General features: G+C 41.6%; 1 protein-coding gene across 1 annotated transcript in view; it reads right to left on the bottom strand.

Annotated features, from left to right (window-relative positions):
- The window catches only part of SEMA5A (semaphorin 5A), a 460689-nt gene that overhangs the window by 418499 nt on the left and 20062 nt on the right, over positions 1 to 22128 (bottom strand). The gene's annotated exons all lie outside the window — the stretch shown is intronic.

The raw sequence follows: 22128 nt of genomic DNA, 5'->3' as shown, positions 1-22128 counted from the left end.
ATTAGGCACACACAATTGTTATTTATAAACATTTAATGTTGTAAAACTGACCCTTTCTTTAAAATAGCAACAGTACAAAATTCCTGATTTCCTCCAATCTAGAGCTCCGTGAAGCATTTAAAAAAAAAAAAAAAACTTTGTATGTAGCCACCAGGCACTGCTAGCTGAATATACATGAAGGACCTTGGTTTGTAGGTTTGCATGGTCTGTGCCGCTGTCTGTTTAAAGGCAGGTGGATCTGGGGTAATCAATCACTGGTGTCAAAGTGGTGCCTCCAGGTGCTGTGAGAATATGTACACAATGGGAACAGTTATAGTGTTGTAGGTGGAACTGGTAGTTACTATATTATGGCCCAGCCTATTGTTAAAGCTCCCAACACTTCCCATTATAAGCCTCTGTTTTCACTTGCTGATAACATTGTCCAACTTTAACTATTTGGGTTGACATTATCCACGTCGGGTTTCTGCCTCAGGCTGAGTATGTTTTGGAAAATTTCATCAAAAACAGTCCAGCCATTTCTGCAAATGAGATTAGGGAAAAAATGTTGTTAAAGCCATCATACAACCTTTTGTTTGAGAAGTTCTAGCATCCCCATGCTTTGGAGCAACAGCTTGATATTTGGCTAGAAGGGGGGACCCTAGTATCAGGGTGTCCCCATGAAAATCTGACCATTTATAAGCCTCTGAAAAAAATGACAAGTTGCACATGATCAGCAGAGACTTGTAAGATTTTGGCAGCTAATTTCACCATAAAATCCATCTGAACTGAGCATGCTCCAGCCTAAGGCTCCAGGGGCTGAGCAGGACTTTCCCTCCAATGTTGAAATGGCTGTGTTATTCCTTGACTTTAGCAAAGCTTTTGATACTGTCTCCCACTGTATTCTTGCCAGCAAGTTAAAGAAGTATGGTCTGGATGAATGGACTATAAGGTGGATAGAAAGCTGGCTAGATCGTCGGGCTCCACGGGTAGTGATCAACGGCTCCATGTCTAGCTGGCAGCCGGTATCAAGTGGAGTGCCCCAAGGGTTGGTCCTGGGGCTGGTTTTGTTCAATATCTTTATTAATGATCTGGAGGATGATGTGGATTGCACCCTCAGCAAGTTTGCAGATGATACTAAACTGGGAGGAGTGGTAGATACGCTGGAGGGTAGAGATAGGATATGGAGGGACCTAGACAAATTAGAGGATTGGGCTAAAAGAAATCTAATGAGGTTCAACAAGGACAAGTGCAGAGTCCTGCACTTAGGATGGAAGAATCCCATGCACCGCTCCAGACTAGGGACCGAATGGCTTGGCAGCAGTTCTGCAGAAAAGAACCTAGGGATTACTGTGTATGAGAAGCTGGATATGAGTCAACAGTGTGCCCTTGTTGCCAAGAAGGCTAATGGCATTTTGGGCTGTTTAAGTAGGGGCATTGCCAGCAGATTGAAGGGCGTGATCATTCCCCTCTATTCAACATTGGTGAGGCCTCATCTGGAGTACTGTGTCCAGTTTTGGGCCCCACACTACAAGAAGGGTGTGGAAAAATTGGAAAACGTCCAGCGGAGGGCAACAAAAATGGTTAGAGTGCTGGAGTTTATGACTTATGAGGAGAGTCTGAGGGAACTGGGATTGTTTAATCTGCAGAAGAGAAGAATGAGGGGGGATTTGATAGCTGCTTTCAACTACCTGAAAGAGGGTTCCAAAGGGGATGGATCTAGACTGTTCTCAGTGGTAGCAGATGACAGAACAAGGAGTAATGGTCTCAAGTTGCAGTGGGGGAGGTTTAGGTTGGATGTTAGGGAAAACTTTTTCACTAGGAGGGTGGTGAAGCACTGGAATGCGTTACCTAGGGAGGTGGTGGAATCTCCTTCCTTAGAGGTTTTCAAGATCAGGCTTGACAAAGTCCTGGCTGGGATGATATAGTTGGGGATTGGTCCTGCTTTGAGCAGGGGCTTGGACTAGATGACCTCCTGAGGTCCCTTCCAACCCTGATATTCTATGATGTTGCTCCTGGTTGTTACGAGTAACTTGGTGCCAGACTCAGTAACTGAGGGCAGGGATATGGTTTCTTCTGTGTTCTCACTTTTCCTGCTGCTGCTGCTGCTGCCCAGGCTGTGTGTAGGAGAAAGCCACCTGACTGCAATGCAGAGGAGATAATAGCTGGACTGGGACAAGGAGCTGCAGCATGGGAAGACTCAGAGTCTGGCAGGAAATACTGGAATTGGCTGGGCAACGAAGGGAAGACTGAGACTCAGATTGGCAGCTCAAAGTGGGAGACTGCACCCGACTGTGAAAGGACACTGGGAGTGGAACAAAGAGCCCTTGGGATGGAGACTGGGACTGGAATGAGGAGCCAGTAGATGAATGGTCCTGAAGGAATTAATCAGGGTTGTCTAGTGAATGAGCTGTTGTTTGCAGGACCCCATCTCATATGTTGCAGAAGTTGGAAGCTCTGTAGTGAATAAGACTGGAGATTGCAGGAAAAGAAAGGAGTCTCTGAGGGTCTCATGGTTAAACTAATTGAAAACCATGCAGGTGTACTGGAGTCTATCCTTGCCTCTGCCGTAGAGTTCTGGCATGATGCTAGACAAGTCACTTAAACCAATTTTTTCCACAGGCGGTCATTAAGCGTGTCACTTATTTTCTGGGTACCCAACCTAAGACTTGTTTGCATAATTGCTGAGCTCTCACAGCTGCAACTGAAGTCACTGGGAGCTGTGCTCTGAACATATAAACTGCTATATGATATGAATTGCTCTGAAAAATCAGGTCCTAAGTGTCTCAAATTGGGCACCCAAAGTAAATGGAAACTTTTGACAGTCTCTCTGTGGCTTGCTTATCCATCTGTAAAATGGAAATAATATCACCTCCTCATCTCACAAGGGTGTTCTGAAAATAAAATCATTAATGTTTGTGACTTAATCAAATATGACAGTGATCAGCATCATAGAAAACGTATGGAGAAATGAGTAACTCTGTCTTCAGAGCAAGGTTTGAGTAGTGTACAGTAAATAAGGCCTGGAGCCACACATTTTACAACAAGAATACTTGAAATATTGAGTAGCAGCTCATTCAGTGACCATCACCTTTCCTGTGCACTGAATCAGGCAGGAGTCCTGCAAAAATAGTATGTGATCATGTAATAGCATGTGATCATGTAAGACTGTATCATAATACATATGCACAAGGGGACAAATTAAGGTTGTACACACAACCTTAAATCTTTCATTTCCTAACTTTTGAGCGTTTGACTTTGCAATGTTAATAATGTTCTTTTAATGTCATAAAAACAATATAGAATCTCGGTGTTCTAAGAAGTCAAGGAACCAGCCAAAATACAAACGGTGAGAACGTCTGTTGAAAGGCATTAAAAGTGATATATTTTGTGTGGGAAGGGATAAAGGAGAGAAAAGGTAAAAAAATATAACAGCAAATACCTCAGTTTACCAATCAACACCTCCAACTCTCCAGCTAGCCAGTCCCTAAGGTCTTGATAGCCTAAGGATATGACCCTAGTGGTCTTAAAGAACATGTAAGCATATCTCACAGTTCTGAGCACTCTCTTTGTCTTTGGGCCCAGTGTCGGCCAATGGTGGTGGCTGGAAGATTCACCAGATGAAATGAAACAATTTTAAAAAATCACAGGAATCCAAACAAAATAAAAACACAACAAGCTGAGTAATTATGGTAAACATATAATGTAACACAATGATCCTCTGGTGAAGATCAGGGTCTTTGAGTCCTGAACAAATCTAAGTCCAGCACTCTGACTGTACTTTCCCTGAGGTTTCTCTGAACCTAACTAACCAAATAGATTATGGTTGCAGTGACTTCCCCTGTGGTACTCACAAAAGCAGGCATCATACAGAGGCAGTTCAACAGGGCATCTTGGCAACAGAAATACACTGGTCAGATTTCAGACTAGCAGCCATGTTAGTCTGTATCCACAAAAAGAAAAGGAGGACTTGTGGCACCTTGGAGACTAACAAATTTATCTGAGCATAAGCTTTCGTGAGCTACATCCGATGAAATGAGCTGTAGCTCACGAAAGCTTATGCTCAAATAAATTTGATAGTCTCTAAGGTGCCACAAGTACTCCTTTTCTTTTTCCACTGGGCAGTGAGGAAGGTTAGCCTGATGGTTATGCCACTAGCCTGGGACTTAGGAGCCCTAAGTTCAGCTCCCTGATCAGCCACAGACTTTCTGCATGACCCTGGGCAAGATTCTAAGGATATGTCTTCACTACAAGTGAAGGGGTGATTGCAGCACAGGTACGTATACAATAGTAGTGTAGATATGGTTCCGCGGGCTTCAGCACAGGCTACCCAACCAAATACAAGCCTCCCAGGGAGCCCTGATATACGCTTGGGTTGCTACCCCATGCCATCACATCTGTACTATTGTTACCCCTGCTAGCTGGATGAGTTCCTATTTGTGCCACAAACTCACCATCACTTGCAGAGTACACATATAATCTCTCTGTGCCCTGGTTCCCAGCTGTAAAATTAAGCTAAAAATAAGTACTTTCTTACCTCATACGGGTGTTGTGAAGGTAAATAAATAAGGCACAGCACGCAATTGGGATCATTCATAGGGTTTGCCTTCTCTTTTTTACCTTAGCAGGGCAAGGAAGAGAAAGCATGGACTGGAAGGTCAAAGCAAGCATGAGAGCTGTTGAGAGCTCCCTTTGAACTTTGCTTTTCTCTGCTCCCCCCAAACAAAAATTATTCTGCTCCTGTATCATTCAACATTACTTCATCTTGGGGAAAAAGGGAAGAGGAACAGGCTGCAATAACAAATGTTTTAACTTCTAGGGAACAATTTCAAACACTGATCATGCAATGTCTCTCACAGGACTAGTTACAGCCCCATAGGGGCTACTGTTATAACTTTTACAACACTTCTGTAAAGGAGAACTAATATCAGATCATCAAACGAAAGCCCCACTGAAATATGCCAGTAAAAATCTTTAAACTATGGGTGAAATTCTGCTCTTAGTTACACGGTAGAAATCCCAAATAAATTCATCATCTGAGTAACTAAGGGTATGTCTTCACTACCCGCTGAACTGGCGGGCAGCGATCGATCCAGAGGGGATCGATTTATCGCGTCTAGTCTAGACGCGATAAGTCGACCCCTGAGCACTCTCCCATCGACTCCTGTACCTCAGCGCCATGAGAGGCGCAGGCAGAGTCGACAGGGGAGCAGCAGCAGTCGACTCACCGCGGTGAAGACACCACGGTAAGTGGATCTAAGTACGTCAACTTAAGCTACGTTATTTGCGTAGCTGAAGTTGTGTAATTAAGATTGATCCCCACCCATCCCCCCAGTATAGACTAGGGCTGAGTCAACGGAGTTAGTCCAGAATTGCACCTCATTAGCATCTAAATAGTAAGAATACACAAGGGTTTGGTACTATGCAATGTACATTACTACACATACATGATAACTTTCTTAAAGCGATACAAGATGTTTGAATTCTATGAGGGATAAAAGATTTGAGCATCTAGTTCCTTAGAGTCAGAGGTGCATAAGGTACTGTCAGCGTCTACCAATACATTTATTTCAGATGAGAACCCCATGTAAAACTAATCAATGTAATTAATAATTAACTTCACTTTATTAATGGTCGCCATACCAATGTTACATAACACGCTTTACAAAATAATACACTTACAGAATTATATATTGGAATAGTTACATATTTAAATATGTAATTCAATTACATTGTCTACTGCTATGTAACTTAAGTATACTGCCTACTGATCATAGTGAGACAGTTAACAAACTACGACTGTCCCTTCCTTTTCCTACTCACTTACTTTCACTAATTCCTGGATTCCTGCCATTTCTCTCATCCTATCTCTACTCCAACTTAAAGCAATAAAGCAAAACTCAGCAAAGCATGTAACAAGCAAAACTGTGCCAGTCATTACCTTGTTCATACCCAAACCCTCATTTTGTTTGTGTTTTTAGGCCCTGATCCTGAAAACATTTATCCACAATTGACTTCAATGGTACTACTTGCATGTTTAAAGTTAAGCATATGGATAAGTGTGTGTAAGATTGGGACCTTATACTGTTAGCTCTCCAGGGCAGGAGCTTTTTGTGTGTTCGGGCAGCATTCAGCAAAATAGGGTCCAATCCCCCTTGGGAAAGACACAGAGCAGACAAGTGTAAGTCAAGTGGCACTAGCAGGGGCCATTTTTTTGGCATGAACTGAGGAGTTCCTGACTTGTGATGTACTTGACTTATATTTCTTTCCTAATACAGAAAAATACAATTTCCTTTTTCACCATATTAATAAATGTACACACTTTAAATGAGGTTCAGGTTTTTAACACAAAAGCTATATAAGTACTGTACTTTCTTGTTTGCAGTGAACCAAAATGTGATTTTTTTTTAAATTGGAAAACAAGAAGTTTACCAGAGCTAAAAAGCCTGTAGCAAAACAAATATGCTAAAGTCCTCTCTCAATTTTTTCATAAATTTATTAATGTTACTACATACATTTCACCATGATATTATTGACCAGTGAGTTATTAGTTTTCAAATGATACTGCACAAGGCACATTTTGTACAAAGATCATTATAGTAGTGAGTAGAGTGTGAATACAGGGGTGCATTCAGTCACAGGATGGTAAAATTTTAAAACTATCATGTGTCATCCCATGGCTTCTCTTGTTATGTTGTCCTATCTGTCACTCTATAGGGGTAACTGCAAAGTGACCATATTACTAAAGTTAAATCAAGATACATTTGGAACACAGTTTTCTTCAGCAAACGATGCTTTAGAAAAATAGCAGTTATTTTTCTCAATCACTGTTTAAAACTACTGAATTTGCAATATTAACAGAAATCTCCGGGTGGCACCGGTACAATAGATTCACTAATCTCACCAAATACAATTAAAATGTACTTTAGAATATAAAAGTTATTTTCTAACAACATTAAATTAATTTAGACTAAAACTGGTAAAATACCACCCTCAAAATACTGGATAATGGCCTAAAGATAACTTCTATAGTTAATTCCTGTGACAGTTATGATAAATTAGTATCTTCTTCAAAGGCAACAAGAGAAGGTAGAAATATTGGCTGTGATCTTCCACTTTTCATTCACATATCACCCCTGCTGCCAAGGTGCCAGTCTCATTAGCCCCAAAAGAATATATTAAGAGATATATGTTTGGGGAAATCTTTGCAGCACCTCTTTCTTTATGGTCCTAATTAGGTGTACCTACAGACTCTCTAGTCTGACATTTTAGGATTTCATATTCCTAAACTATGAACCAGAGAGATTAGGTTTCTGAGTGATTTTTCTAAAACTAAGGTATCCATTTCAGTGGGATTTTTTACTTAATTTTAAGCTTCACTTCATTAAACAAACATTTCCATAAATAACAACTATACCAAAAAACAGTTTTATGAACACAAATACTAACCTGTGTGCAAAAGAGATAAGAAGAAAGAAAAATGACATTTGCAAATCTGTTTTATTTTACTTTATTGTCTTTGGACTACTCATTTTTTCTCTTTACATTTGCCTTCCCTCTTCCGCTCCTCCTCCCACCTCCTACTGAGTTCTTTCTTTTCCATTTTTACTCACCAATGAATTAAACACACTCCTATTCATAAGTCACTGATTCTCATTGGGAAAAAAAAATCACCTTCTCTAGAGTGCAGCCGGGGAATATGAGCATATACCCTTCAATATCTTCCAACAGAGAAAATGATGATGATTGTATCTCAGAACCCTGCTATACTTTATCTGACAACTTAAGCACATTTCTCTTCTATCCATCTCAGTGGGGCTGAGGCAAGGTATGCCAATAGGCATGCCAGCTTTTTTATGCTTTATTTTGGGTAATATGTGCTGTTTGTTGGCAATAGGTATAATTAGCCCATTTATGGTATGATTTTAATCTCTGTGGGGAAAAAACTGAATAACTAGGAAAATTAGATATATCTTTGTGTACCATGTAACGTAAACAACATAACCTACGTGTAAGCGGAGGAATGGTCCCGCTATTGCGGGGATCTTTCCTGGCTTATACACTATCCCGGTGAAATGGGCTAACAAAAGGATCTGAGTCCTCGCTTCCTTTACCCAGAGGCCTGCCTGACCTCAAGGGCTCCCCTTCCACTCTCCTGTCTGCCAGAGTCCTCGTAACCCCAACAAGGCTGGGCCCAGGATTCCTTGGGGACTTCACTTGCCATGGTCACTCTGGGGTGCTCTCTGTGCACTGGAGGCTTCCGTGACCCACTGATCATTACAGACAGTTCAAAGCAAATACAATTGATTAAACAGCAATCAATTTTTTAAAAAGAAGGAAAAAATGGGAGAGGTTAAAGGAAAACATGTCACCCCACTCTGTGGCACGGGGACATCACAACCAGCATCTCTGGAATGTAAGGGAAGTTCAGTCTGTTCCTCACAAGTCCCAGGCCCCTTCTCAGGCCCTGGCTGTGCTGCAGGGATGCTACAGGTCGGACACTTGCTCTGGCGGTGGCCACACACCCTCAGGCTCTAGGTAGCAGGACCCTTCTTCCCAGAGTCACCCCCGCCCCATTGGGGTTACGATCCCCATCTAAGTCTGGCCAGTCAGGCGTCTTGGCTGGAGGTGTCTCCCAGTGCTGGGCCCGCTGCCCAGGGTCCCCCTTGCTCTCCCCATCTGCTCACCACACATGGCACTGGACCGCTCCAGCCCCAGCTGCTCTCTGCCTCAGCACTGTTGCTGCTCTGCCTCCTGCTCCCTGGGCTGCTTCTCTGGCTCAGAGCTCTTACACAAGTTTTAACTTCTTGTTTCCCAGACCTGAAGAAGAGCTCTGTGTAAGCTCAAAAGTTTGTCTCTCTCACCAACAGAAGTTGGTCCAATAAAAGATTTTACCTCACCCACCTAAGATCCTGGGACCAACACAGCTACAACAACACTGCATACAATAATGGAAACTCTACAGAGATGTTTGTTTTGGTAGCTCCAGTTTTTAATATCTATTGGTGCACAGAATTTTAGGTCAATGGTTCTGCCACAGTCACTATTTAACTCTATTATAATGGAAGTCCTCTAGCTGTTTGTTTGTTTTTTTTCTACTAGGGGTCAAATTCTTCCCATATTTATACCAACCCAATACCTCTGAAATACATGACAGAATGAGATTTCTTGCTGGGTATTAACTGTTATGAACATAATGACAAAACTCCCATTGCCTTCACTGAAAGTATAATCAGGCAATTTTTTAAAATTAACATTAGAAGGAAAAAAAAACATCCAACATATAAATAAAACATAAGAAATCAAATATAATATATATAGAACAAGTCTCATACACTGATGATCATCCCTGCAGTCACAAATAGCTCAGCAAAAATAATGTGCCAACTCTGAATGTTTGAACAGTTGAACATGAACCCCACCTAGACTATTAGCAGTTGAAGGTGCTACCTTATATCATTAGGAAGATAATTACCCTTAGATCCCTAGGGGTCCAAAGATTACGTCTAAGATTTCCAAAGGAGTCCACACCTCCATTCGAATTTTTTTAGGGGTCTGCAAATGAAAAAACGTTGAAAACTACTGCCTTAGATCTATGAACTTCAGTATTAGACTGCAACTTCTAGACTGGCAGTACACAATGTGTAATCTCTGGAATCTAATAAGGCAGACTGAGCCAAATTCCAATTCACTAAACTTTTGATAAGGGATGCAGGACACAGAAACTAATGATTCAAAGAGGGAAGAGCCCAAATGTTCTCGCTTCTCTAATGGGTTGGTGAATCGCCTGATGTTTGATTGATTGACTTTTTTTTTTAATAACAACTTCAGGGCACAATATTTTCCTGTTCTATAAAATACATATATATCTCAGCTTTCCTTATAATTACTCAGGGATAGCAAAATAGATTAACTGCATATTTTCATATATACTGAAAACAGCCAACAAGAAATTTCTGTTCATCTTTCAAGGAAGACTGACTTTTGATTTTAAAACTTAGGTAAATATATATGCAAATTACATGCAGCCCTTCCGGAAAATTTTAAATGCAGTTCTCGACATAATGCTTAAACATCCTGTCAGACTAACAGAAATTGAAAGTCATGCCATATATCATTGGAAATATAATTTATAGTGGATGAGAAATAAGGATTTTAATTTGACCCACAAAGCTTCAGATTTGACTTTTGACCTCAAACAATCACATTCAACATTTTAGATTCTCAGGAGTTTGAAAGTCATACTGCGCCATGGTAAAGATCATTTTCTCCAAGTCTACTCTGTCTATATTGTCAATGACATGCCCTTCAAAAGTACCTGTTCTATTGATACAGTCCTGGGTTTCACAATCTTATCAGGCAAATTAGTAAATGTTCTGGCTTCCCAGTACCACCTATTGACTTTCTATAGCTCCTCTTGAGAGGACTCATGTACTAGAAATGTTAAAGCTTAACTGCTTTAACCGCTTACCGATAAGCTTGATTTTTATCGGTTTCTGTTAACAATTAAACTCCGCCCAGCGTCCCAGCTGCCACCCACAACCAGCATCCCAGTGTGCCCATGGTCCCAGCTGCCACCGTGCGCCCGGGGCTCTAAGTCTGGGAATTGATTTTAGCTATGTCATGTTTTTTCTTTTTCTTTCCCAGGCAATGAGGAGGAGGAACCAACCCCACCCCATTCAGCTTCTTTCCTTTATCTTTAAGCGCTGATGATAATGTACCCAGGGCTGCATGAGAATGAGTCCAAATGAGAGTGATCCAGGGGCTCAACACAATGAACCTGACCAACCATGTCAGGTTAACTGCATTAATAGGAACCAATACTCCAAGGAACCAATGCGGTTAATTAACCATATTAATGGGAACCAATATTCCAAGGAAGCATTAAGTGCCTCATCAGGCTTATTTTGAGCATGGAGCTGATGGTCTTGGAACTGGGGTAGATGTGGATTCATAATATGGCCATGGCCCTCAATACCACCCATTGCTGTGGCTCTGACTTCTGAGCTTGCCATGCTGAGGGAACACTTTTGCCCTTCAGCGTGCAGAGCCAGAAGTATATTCGTGAGGATGGGCTCCTTCAGCAGAGGCCAACACGTGTGAGGTTAAACATTTGTGCTCAGTTGGATCTATAGACTTATAATGATAGGCACCGTAGGTTTGGCTGTAATCAAGAAAGCCAGCACCTGCCAGGCTTTTCAACTCCCTGGGGATTCAGGGTTGAGGGTAGTCTCACAAGCACTGTTCCCCACATTTCAGAGTCATAAAATTCAGCTGCTAATGTTTCCTACAATAGTATAGCTTGGAGGCAATTCTGACATTCCTTTCCAGCACAGGGCATGATGGTGATGTATATGGAGCAATGAGAAGGAGAATGACCTTCCCCCTAGCAGGCCAAACATGCATCTAAACCAGGAAAAATGGCAGAACAAGAGGCACACCTCTAGAATTCTGGTTTCTTTGTCTTCAGTTCCAGCATATTGGAACGAAGGACAGCAGCTGGGTACGATCCTTAGTCAAAAGAATGAGAAAATTTAAAAAAAAAAAAGAAAGAAAAGAAAAACTAACTAACTAAAACCTAATTAAAGTAAGAAGAAGGCAGCACTGGGAATGATCTGTTCTGACAAATCCAGGTCCAGGGACCCAGTCAGATTCTTGATCCATCAGCAATGATGGTTGGAAGGAACGGAGGTGGTCTGAACATTATGCCCCCTTTTTATAGCCTCATCCTCTGGGCCACAAGTGAAGGTGTGGGAGGTGCAAGAGTGCGCCAGTGGGCACTATTACTAAAAGGTTACACTTGTCCAATTTGCACTGTCAGCACATCCCAGGACTGGAATGTGTTGATGCCACTTGAAGAAGAACACAACTTTTTGCTGTTAATATTACAGCAAGTTATGATGTGGCATTCTTCTTAGTAAAGTGACAGGAGCACCATACACTGGATTTTTGCTTTGGGTATGCCACACACTACGTAGAATTTCTCATTGGAAAAAAAAATAAAAGCATATATCTGTCACTAGATTGACAGGTATGCCGAATACAAAATACTGTAGTCCTCTCATTTTTTGTTTTAACAATTTCATTCAGCTCACACATGATACTCTAAAACAGTTAAATAATATGAAGAGTTTTAAATGTATTCTCTACTGCTTTATACTTGGATTATCCATTAAAGAAAAAATATGTTGCAAAATGTATTGATTACAGATGAAAAAAATCTATATGCCCTATCTATAGAGAGAAATGTAATCCACTGGATTATGGAGCCAAAATCCCACAGAGAGGGTCATAGAGATACGCTATCTTCACCCTAAACACACACAAAGTTCTATACTCTCACAACAGTTTCCAGAAGCTCAGTAGTGCCTTGATTCTTCTCACACTGAACCTGATTGCAAAACTCCCACTGACTTCACTAGTGCAAGATCAGCCCACAGTGCTCAGTACTTCTCTGGATTAAATTTGTCAATTGTCTCTCTTCCTAACATAGGCAAAAAATGGTTTTCTAGTAGGGCTGTCAAGTGGTTTAAAAAATTAATCATGATCAATCGTGCAATTGCGCTGTTAATAATAGAATACCATTTATTTCAATATTTTGGGATGCTTTCTACATTTTCAAATATATTGATTTCAATTACAACACAGAATACGAAGTGTACACTGCTCACTTTATTTTTTTTATTACAAATATTTTCAGTTTAAAAAGGAAACAAAATAAATAGTATTTCAATTTACCTAATACAAGTACTGTAGTGCAATCTCTTTATCATGAAAGTTGAACTTACACAAACAAAACAAGTCAGTTGCAACACACACTTTCCTTCTCTACTGAGGAAAAAGGACAGTATACTATCTACACTCCTACATGACACAGGGGGCTACAACAGTGGTACCCTTAACTCACCCAACAATATTGCTAATCTATCCAACCACACACTTAGCCTTTCAGAAGAGTCTGTCCTATTTCGGGGACTCTCTTTCTGCCCCACCACCCCCAGTACATGATACAGTTCTGCAGTGATCGGGAAGCCTACTTTCGCCATCTCCAACTCAAGGAATATTTTCAACACAGCACTGAACAGTGCACTGACCTACAGGAACCCTCCTACCAACACTACAAAAAGAAGAATCCTGCATGGACTCCTCCTGATGGTCAAAATGACAGACTTGACTTCTACATAGAGTGCTTCCACAGACGTACACTGGCTGAAATTGAGAACAAACAGCATCACTTGCCCCATAACCTCAGCTGTACAGAACTCAACTCCATCCACAGCCTCAGAAACAACTCTGACATTATAATCAAAGGGGCTGACAAAGGAGGTGCTGTAGTCATCATGAACAGGTCAGATTATAAACAGGAGGCTGCCAGACAACTCTCCAACACCACATTCTACGGGCCACTATCCTCCAGTCCCACTGAGGAGTGCTGTAGCTATCTTTAGAAATCTCACATTCCTTGCATTTTGTCAAATATGCAGTGACAATGTTCTTAAAATGAACATGTAATGGGTCATCATCCGAGACTGCTATAACTTGAAATAGATGGCAGAATGTGGGTAAAGCACAGAGCAGGAGACATACAATTCTCCCCTGAGGAGTTCAGTCACAAATTTAATTAACACATTATTTTTTAAATGAGCGTCATCAGCAAGAAGCATGTCCTCTGGAATGGTGGTCGAAGCATGAAGGGGCATACTAATGTTTAGCATATGTGGCATGTAAATACCTTGCAACAAAAGTGCCATGTGAACACCTGTTCTCACTTTCAGGTGACATAACTAAGAAGTGGGCAGCACTATATCCCATAAATGTAAACACATTTGTTTGTCTGAGCAATTGGCTGAACAATAAGTAGGACTGAGTAGATTTGTAGGCTCTAAAGTTTTACACTGTTTTGTTTCTGAATGCAGTCATGTAACAAAAAAATCTAAATTTGTAAATTGCACTTTCATGATAAAGAGATTGCACTACAGTACTTCTATGAGGTGAACTGAAAACTACTATTTCTTTTATTTATCATTTTTACAGTACAAATATTTGTAATAAAAATAAACATATAAGTTGAGAACTGTACAGGTGAAAACTGTGAGAACTGTATAGGTGAGAACTGTGAGAATTGAACTGGGTTCTGTGTTGTAACTGAAATTGATATATTTGAAAATGTAGAAAAAATCCAAAAATATTTAATAAATTTCAGTTGGCATTCTATTATTGTTTAACAGTGCAATTACAACTGTGATTAATCATGATTAATTTTTTCAATGGTGATTAATTTTTTTGAGTTAATCACATGAGTTAACTGTGTTTAACTGACAGGCCTAATTTCTAGTGTTTGCCCAAGAAAAGAACACCACCTTAGAAATATATGGTATCTACATTAGTCTTGTAGAATAACTTTGCCTGATCCATTAAGTACTTTCAAAATCTTAAAGTCTAGGAACCAGATGATATTCCTGCTCCATTCCCTTTGTCCTGTCACAGCTCCACCATCCAAGAACTATATTTCTGCATGCTTATATGTGTGCATATGTCTATTACTGCGATAATTAAAGGGAATTTAGGCCCTGACTGTCTGAGCCCTTAGGACTCAGTCAGGACTGTAACAGATGTTACAATTACTTATTTTTGTACTTTTCAGAACTAGGGATTTGAATTATTTAGGTTTCACTGGCCAAACACGTACTTTGCATACAGCTACAAGAAAGTGTAAGAGTAAAGAGAAAAAAATTCCACTTAGATGAAAGGGATTTCAGTTTTTCAGACAAAATAGTTTTTACAGCCTTGGAGTGAAGGGAAATTATGCAGTAGCATGGTATTAGCCATTACAACCAATGAGGGGTTTTGGCAATATTTTCCTCTCTCAGTTTGCATCTTAACTTTGTTAAAATTTCACAATGACAAGCAGAGATGGAAAGGGGCCAAAACCAACCAAAGTACACAACAGGGAATATTATTTCTTATTTTGGAAAAGGCTCCACCTAACACATTTATTTAGTAAAAAGTGAAAGTAAATAAAAGTGCCCTGATTGTCAGAGATGTTGAGTTCTCACCAACTTGGGCCACTGTGAGGCTTAACTCATTCATTTTTGTGAAATATATTAATAGCCTCAGATGAAAAGTGTTATAGAAGTGTAAACAATTATTACATTAGATATTCCACACTACAGTATGAAGAAGTCAACTTTTGACATCTCTAGTGTGGAGTACATGCTGTTATCATACTTTACACTTATATAGCACCTTCATGTGAGGATATCAACATGCTTCACAAGTAATAATGAATTAAGGCTCACAAAGTTCCAGAGTGCATGAGAACTCAACATGTCTGACAATCAAGCCACTTTTATTTATTTTTGTTTTTTACTAAATATGAATTTAGATATCTAACCTTAGGCACCCGGTTTAAAAATTATTGGACAAAAATGACTTGCTCAGGGTCACATATTCCTAAACACATAGGAAGTCTGTATGCAGCCAGGTTTCAGAGTAACAGCCGTGTTAGTCTGTATTCGCAAAAAGAAAAGGAGTACTTGTGGCACCTTAGAGACTAACCAATTTATCTGAGCATAAGCTTTCGTGTGCTACAGCTCACTTCATCGGATGCATACTGTGGAAAGTGCAGAAGATCTTTTTTTACACACAAAGCATGAAAAAATGGGTGTTTACCACTACAAAAGGTTTTCTCTCCCCCCACCCCACTCTCCTGCTGGTAATAGCTTATCCAAAGTGATCACTCTCCTTACAATGTGTATGATAATCAAGTTGGGCCATTTCCAGCACAGGGAGAAAACCTGGATTTGTGCTGGAAATGGCCCACCTTGATTATCATACACATTGTAAGGAGAGTGATCACTTTGGATAAGCTATTACCAGCAGGAGAGTGGGGTGGGGGGAGAGAAAACCTTTTGTAGTGGTAAACACCCATTTTTTCATGCTTTGTGTGTATAAAAAGATCTTCTGCACTTTCCACAGTATGCATCCGATGAAGTGAGCTGTAGCTCACGAAAGCTTATGCTCAGATAAATTGGTTAGTCTCTAAGGTGCCACAAGTACTCCTTTTCTGTATGCAGCCAGAAATTAAATATATATTTCTCAGCTCCTAATCCATGCCTTTACCACAGGCCTGTCTACCCTCTCCCATGACCCAGACAAGTAGTCACCACAAAATCACACAAGCAGAACACCACTAAGAAACCACATAAAAATAGTAGTGGAGAGGGAAGGAGGAGAGGGAGAATAAAACAAGATGTGTGCTTTTTGAAGATTTCTCCCATTAGTCACTTACGATCCCCTTTGACTGCCATCTGTTTTTCTACTTGTAGGTCATATATGATCATAATCTCTCCTCCACCAGATCCACTGTATACACTGTGACGTTGAACCCCATAATGCTTTATAGAAATATGCTTATGAGTGTAAATATGACATAACTGGAATATGTTTTATGCTAGATATGCCATGTAACATATCTTTGCAAAGGTTATGATCTACTGAATATATTCATCCTATTTGTATGCATGTGTCAATTTTATATCTGAAGTTATGAGTTTTGGCTCTATGCTTGTATTCAGTGTTTGCTGTAGGAAGCACATAAGGCAGATTTGGTCAACACAGTGTGAAGGGGTTATTCAAGTAATTGGGAGTACTTAACTAACAATGGACTTTGGGAGACACCAATCTACAACTGAGCTTTCCTGGGAACATTCAAACTAACATGTAAACAATGGTGTTGGCCTGCAAAAAGCTGAATCATTCATAGACATGTGACTTTCCCAGGTGGCTAGACACTCCACCTTGTGGCTGTGATGTTGCACAGGAGAACAAAGGGGTTTCCACCCACAAAAGTGAGAATATAAAAGGCCCTGGAAATCCCTCCATTCTGTCTTCAGCTGGCTCAGAAGATAGCCTCTCCATCTCAAAGAGATGCTTGAAAAAAACTGAAACAAAGGACAGTAACTATGGGGGTGTGAGTGATTGCTGGACCCAGACTAGGAAGGCATCTAGTCTGTGAAAGAAGCTTATTGGAACATCTCTGAGGGTGAGATTTACCTGCATTTAGTTTCCTACTGTATTAGGCCTAGACTTGTGTGTTTTTGTTTTATTTTGCTTGGTAATTCACTTTGTTCTGTCTGTTATTACTTGGAACCACTTAAATCCTACTTTTTATATTTAATAAAATCACTTTTTGCTTATTAATTAACCCAGAGCAAGTACCCCTGGCTCAACAAGACAGAGGTATTGAAGTCCCAAGCTTCCAGGGAAAACGGGCTCAGAGGTAGTCTCAGCACATCAAGTGCTAGTCCCAAGGGGGTCTCTGTGACCCAACCCGTCACACACACCCATTCTTGTCAATCTACAATGAAGTACTGAAGACAAGTATACTAGCCCTCAACAGGTATCATTACCAACTAGCCCAACACAAGCCTAAACCCACTGCTATGGGGGTGCAGTAAGGGGTGCCACTTACTCACTATTCAGATTCTTCCGAAGCTGAGCTGTTAGAAATTCCAGCATTTCTGTTCTCCTGGCATTGTGAAGCTGCTTCCCTTTCATGAAGCAGACAGAAGCAGGCCCTTGCTGGTTATCTCCTTCTCCGGCTCTCTGTGTACACATCGAGGAAGCACAACAGACTGGGGCACAGAGGCCACTCTTGGTTGAATAAATATCACAGGAAGAATCCTCCTTGGGAGATTTGGAGGATAGCAAGAAGGGCTTCACAGGAACAGGGGAAGTGGCTGCAGGTGTATGGGGACAAGGGGTAATTTCAAGGGTAGAGACTGCCTGAAGGGCGTGTGAAGGGACAATGAAGGGGATATTGCTGGCTTGAGGGGCATGGAATACAGTGGTGCAGAAAGTTCAGCAGTGGTGGATGGTGCTGGACATAAGAGTTCTTGGGTTTTCTAGAAAAATGTTGTGGTACAAGAGTACAATAGTGAGAGATTCCTGTAGGCAACAAGGAATGAGAGCACATGTTAGAGAGTGTAAGAAGAGAATGGAGAAAGATACTCTCTAATATGACATGTGTGTGAGACCTTGGATAAGGGATGCAGAAAGACAGAGACCAGAAGAATGATCATTGACCTTAGGGGAACAGAATCCAGGGGAATAGACACTAGGATGGGAAGGGGAGGCTCCGGAGAAAGAGAGGAATTTCCATACTACATCTGCTCCATGGTCCTTCTGTTCCAGTATCCTGTCTGTGAAAGTGGCCAGCACCAGAAATGCCAGAGGAAGATGCAGGAACCCTGCAGTAGACAAATATGGTATAATCTGCCCCAAATGTCAGGTTTCATCCTGATCTCCAATTCATAGATTCTAAGGCCTGAAGGGACTATTGTGACCATCTAATCTGTCCTCCTGTATAACACAGGCCATAGAAATCCCCAAAATAACTCATAGAGCATATCTTGTAGAAAAACATCAAAAAACATCAAAATCAAATTAAATCTTGATTTAAAAATTGTTAATGATGGACCATGTTCCTTGTTAAACTGTTCCAATGGTTAATTACCCTAACTGGCAAAAATGTATGCCTTATTTCCCATCTGAATTTGTCTAGCTTCAACTTCCAGCTGTTCAACACTGTTATACCTTTCTCTGCTAGATTGAAACCAGGTCTTTTTTTTTTTTTTTAAACAAACACAGCTTTCTTCCTCAATTGTGGCTTTTTGGGCTTCCCTAATAGATAGAAAGAAAAGGAGGACTTGTGGCACCTTAGAGACTAACAAATTTATTTGAGCATAAACTTTCGTGAGCTACAGTAGCATGAGGTTCCACATGCTTCTGGGTTTAAACCACAGAATAATTGCAGAAGGCTAGGAGAGGGGAGAGATCCAATAGAAAGAAAGTAAGAAGGATGAGAATGGGGCAGAAACTAGTGTGGAATCCAAGGGAAAGGAAAAGAAAGTAAGAATCTGGACAAACGGCGAGATTTTAAGTTCCACTGACACTATAAACTCTGTTGTGAGATTAAATTATATCATGGTAGGTCCCTGCTGACAGTTACATCCAGCAGCGTAGATGGGAATAACCCAAGTTCCCAAACCCAGCTGCATCCTTGGACTTCTGAAGAGCTGTAGCACAGGGTGAAAACACATTTCAGCCCTAATTACACTGCAAGGCTGAAGCATGTTTTAACTGCATTGGGACACCACTGTGCTGTGGCTGGGTCCCCCAACACTGGAGAAGGGCTTTTCTCTTCAGGGGAGACAGAGCCAATCAGGACTTAAGGCAGGCAAAAGTGCCAACTTGACCGCATATGCCATCTTCCCCCCCTCCCCCCCCCACACACACTTCCTCCAATGCATTTCCTAGCAGCCTAGGAAAACCCCATGACACCCATGTGGGGATTAGCTAGCTTCCTAAAGGTTATATACTTTTGAGGTTAAGACATAAAAATCTCTGTTTATATCCCTGGCCACTCTTTGAACTGGCTCCTTCCTTCCTGATTTTAGTAGCATTGAAGTTGTGCATGTGAGAATTGGCCTCAGAATTTATTTTGAAAGCAATTCTATTGTACAATTAAAATGAAGTATTCTACCCCATCTGGTCTCATAAGAAAACCTGTTTCCATTTTAAATATATGGAAGAGGAGAAATATAAAGTTAATTGCATATGGCCAGTTATAATATTATATTACACTTCTGGGAAAGTTCTCTGGCTTTAATTAGTAAGATCTGTTTCTAAAACTAACTCTATACTATAGTAATCTGATGCTTACTTTTTATGCTACAATTTCTGAAAGCATTAAACAGTTTTAGGGTGCCCAAAGTTCCCTATGCTGAATACGGGACACCTGGTAAAATTACTCTTATTTAAGCGAGTTCAACGGCAATCAATCAGAACTATGCAGTTCAAATTAACATCAAGTTGACTGAGCTCTTGTTTAAAAGAAATACTGCATAGTTGGAGTCTTTTTATTTACCTTCTTATCTTTAAAGTTTGTATGGAGAAAGGACACACAAACACTCCCGCACACTTCTCTCACATCGGGGGGGGAGGGACGGTAACGGGGGTGGTGACCGACCAACCTGATCTGACCCTACCTGCCCGACACTCTCCACCCTCCATGCCTGGCTGGGCCCCCGGGACAGACCCGCCTCTCCTGGTACCTGGCGCTACGTCTTCCAGAGGCAACATGTGGGAGGCCACGCGGGGGCACATGCCCCCCTCCCCATATTTCTGCCAGGATTCATACCAGAATGTAGCCAGCAGTAGCCTTTCAACTCTGTGTGGGAGGGAAGGGACAGGAGCTGCTTCCAGCCGCAGGGGGAAGGGATGACCTGGCCCATGTCTTTGCAGAGCTCATCTTCTCCCTTGCCCCCACTCCGCTGTGGCTGGAAGCAACTTGTCCCTTCCTGCCCACACAATATCGAAAGAAAGCTAACACCTCCAGGCTTCTGCTGGCCACCGACATAACCCAGCCACCTCTGGCTATAGCGCGGGCAGGAAGGGGTTAAGCCCTAAGGATGCACTGTGCACCAGGGCCCAGGGAACCTGACTGCAGGAGCTTCAGCAAATGTGGCCAGAGAGGTGGCTCAGCAGGGGAGGGTGCCTAGGGGATGGAGCAGCCCCGTGCTCGCTGGGGGCAGGACCCGGGGTGCGGGAGAAAATGGGAGCTAAGAATATGCCCAGGAGGACTGCTGTGGAGCCTGAAAGATCGGGGTCCAAAGAGGCTGGAAAGCAGCAAGCAGACAGTGCCAGCCCGTAACGGGATGGAGGGTAGGGCCCTGCTGGCCGAGAACCAGCATGCAGCAGGGACTGCGCTGATGGACCAGCAGGGAGAGTGGCCGGCTCCGCATGCTGCAGCTTTGCCCTACCACCAGCCTTGCACACCCACCTCCATTGTCGGCCGCTGGACCCCCCCCCCCCCCCACACACACACACACTCACTCACTGCTGGAGGGCAGGTCAGCTGGCGAGCAGGGATCCGGCCAGCAGCAGGACCCGCCACTACTGATGGGGTGGGAGGCAAAAAATATGGGACAATTTGCCCGTTTTTAAGAAAAAGTCAGGATTCCTGCAGGAGGGCTTAAACACAGGACTGTCCCTTTAAAAACGAGATGTCTGGTTACCCTAACTAAACATCTCTATTTATACTGAATCAGTGATATAAACAGTACTGAATTAAATATATCCAAATCCAGAACTCTTGAAAAATATCATTGTAAAGTCTGAATATGGAGAATGGATACACACAAAACTGAGTCATGCTGTAACATAGAGGAGAAACCCTGCTGCTGGGAAAGGTTTTGGAGAAACAACTTGAGCTGGAGCATACCCAAGATTACAGCACGATTTTCTTTTTAACAGGGTTTTTCATACTCAAGAAAACTTTAAACATCAGGCATTTTCTAGTATTGTTGGTTTGTCTGTGAATGTGCTATAATTACAGAGATGTTGGACTGAAAGCCCTCAGAATGAAGACAAGAATCCCTTCATATGTCCACTGAACATATGCAGCAAGGGTATGAAAGTTTATTTGAACTGCTGTAAACTCCAATCTGAACTGACCATCATTAGGGACAAGAGGATAGTTTATGCCCAGTCAATCCACAGTCACTCCTGAAAATGATAAATAGCCACACTACACAATAAACTTCCTGAATATAGGAAGCTCTCCAAATAGAGATTAACAATAGCAGATGAGATTCAGCATTCTGCACCCATCCATGCCTGATATTGCATGTAAGAGTAGCTGTGGACGTCAGAAGACCATGTGCAAGAGCAACACAGCTGGAGAAGCATTGATCATGCTTTTCTACTGCTGCCCAGGTTATCAGCTGTTTGCCGTGTTGTTAGGTTTACCAGACAGCAAGTATGAAAAATCGGGACAAGGGGTGGGAGTAATAGGCTGTAAAATCGGGACATCTGGTCACCTTATGTTGTTGCCATGTTGGCTCAGGATATGAGAGAAACAAGATGGGTGAGGTAATATCTTTTATTAGACCAACTTCCTTTGGTGAAAGAGACAAGCTTTCGAGGGACATAGAGCTCTTAAAGCTTGTCTCTTTCACCATCTGAAGTTGGTCCAATAAAAGATATTACTGCATCCACTTTATCTCTTTCAGTTTATCAGTGACATTCAAACATAACAATCAGACCAAAAGTCCATCAAGCCCAGTATCCTGTCCTCTGACAGTGGCC

Source organism: Eretmochelys imbricata, chromosome 2, assembly GCF_965152235.1.
Source record: "Eretmochelys imbricata isolate rEreImb1 chromosome 2, rEreImb1.hap1, whole genome shotgun sequence".
Lineage (NCBI taxonomy): Eukaryota > Metazoa > Chordata > Testudines > Cheloniidae > Eretmochelys > Eretmochelys imbricata.
This window is presented reverse-complemented; position numbering and strand designations above follow the sequence as displayed.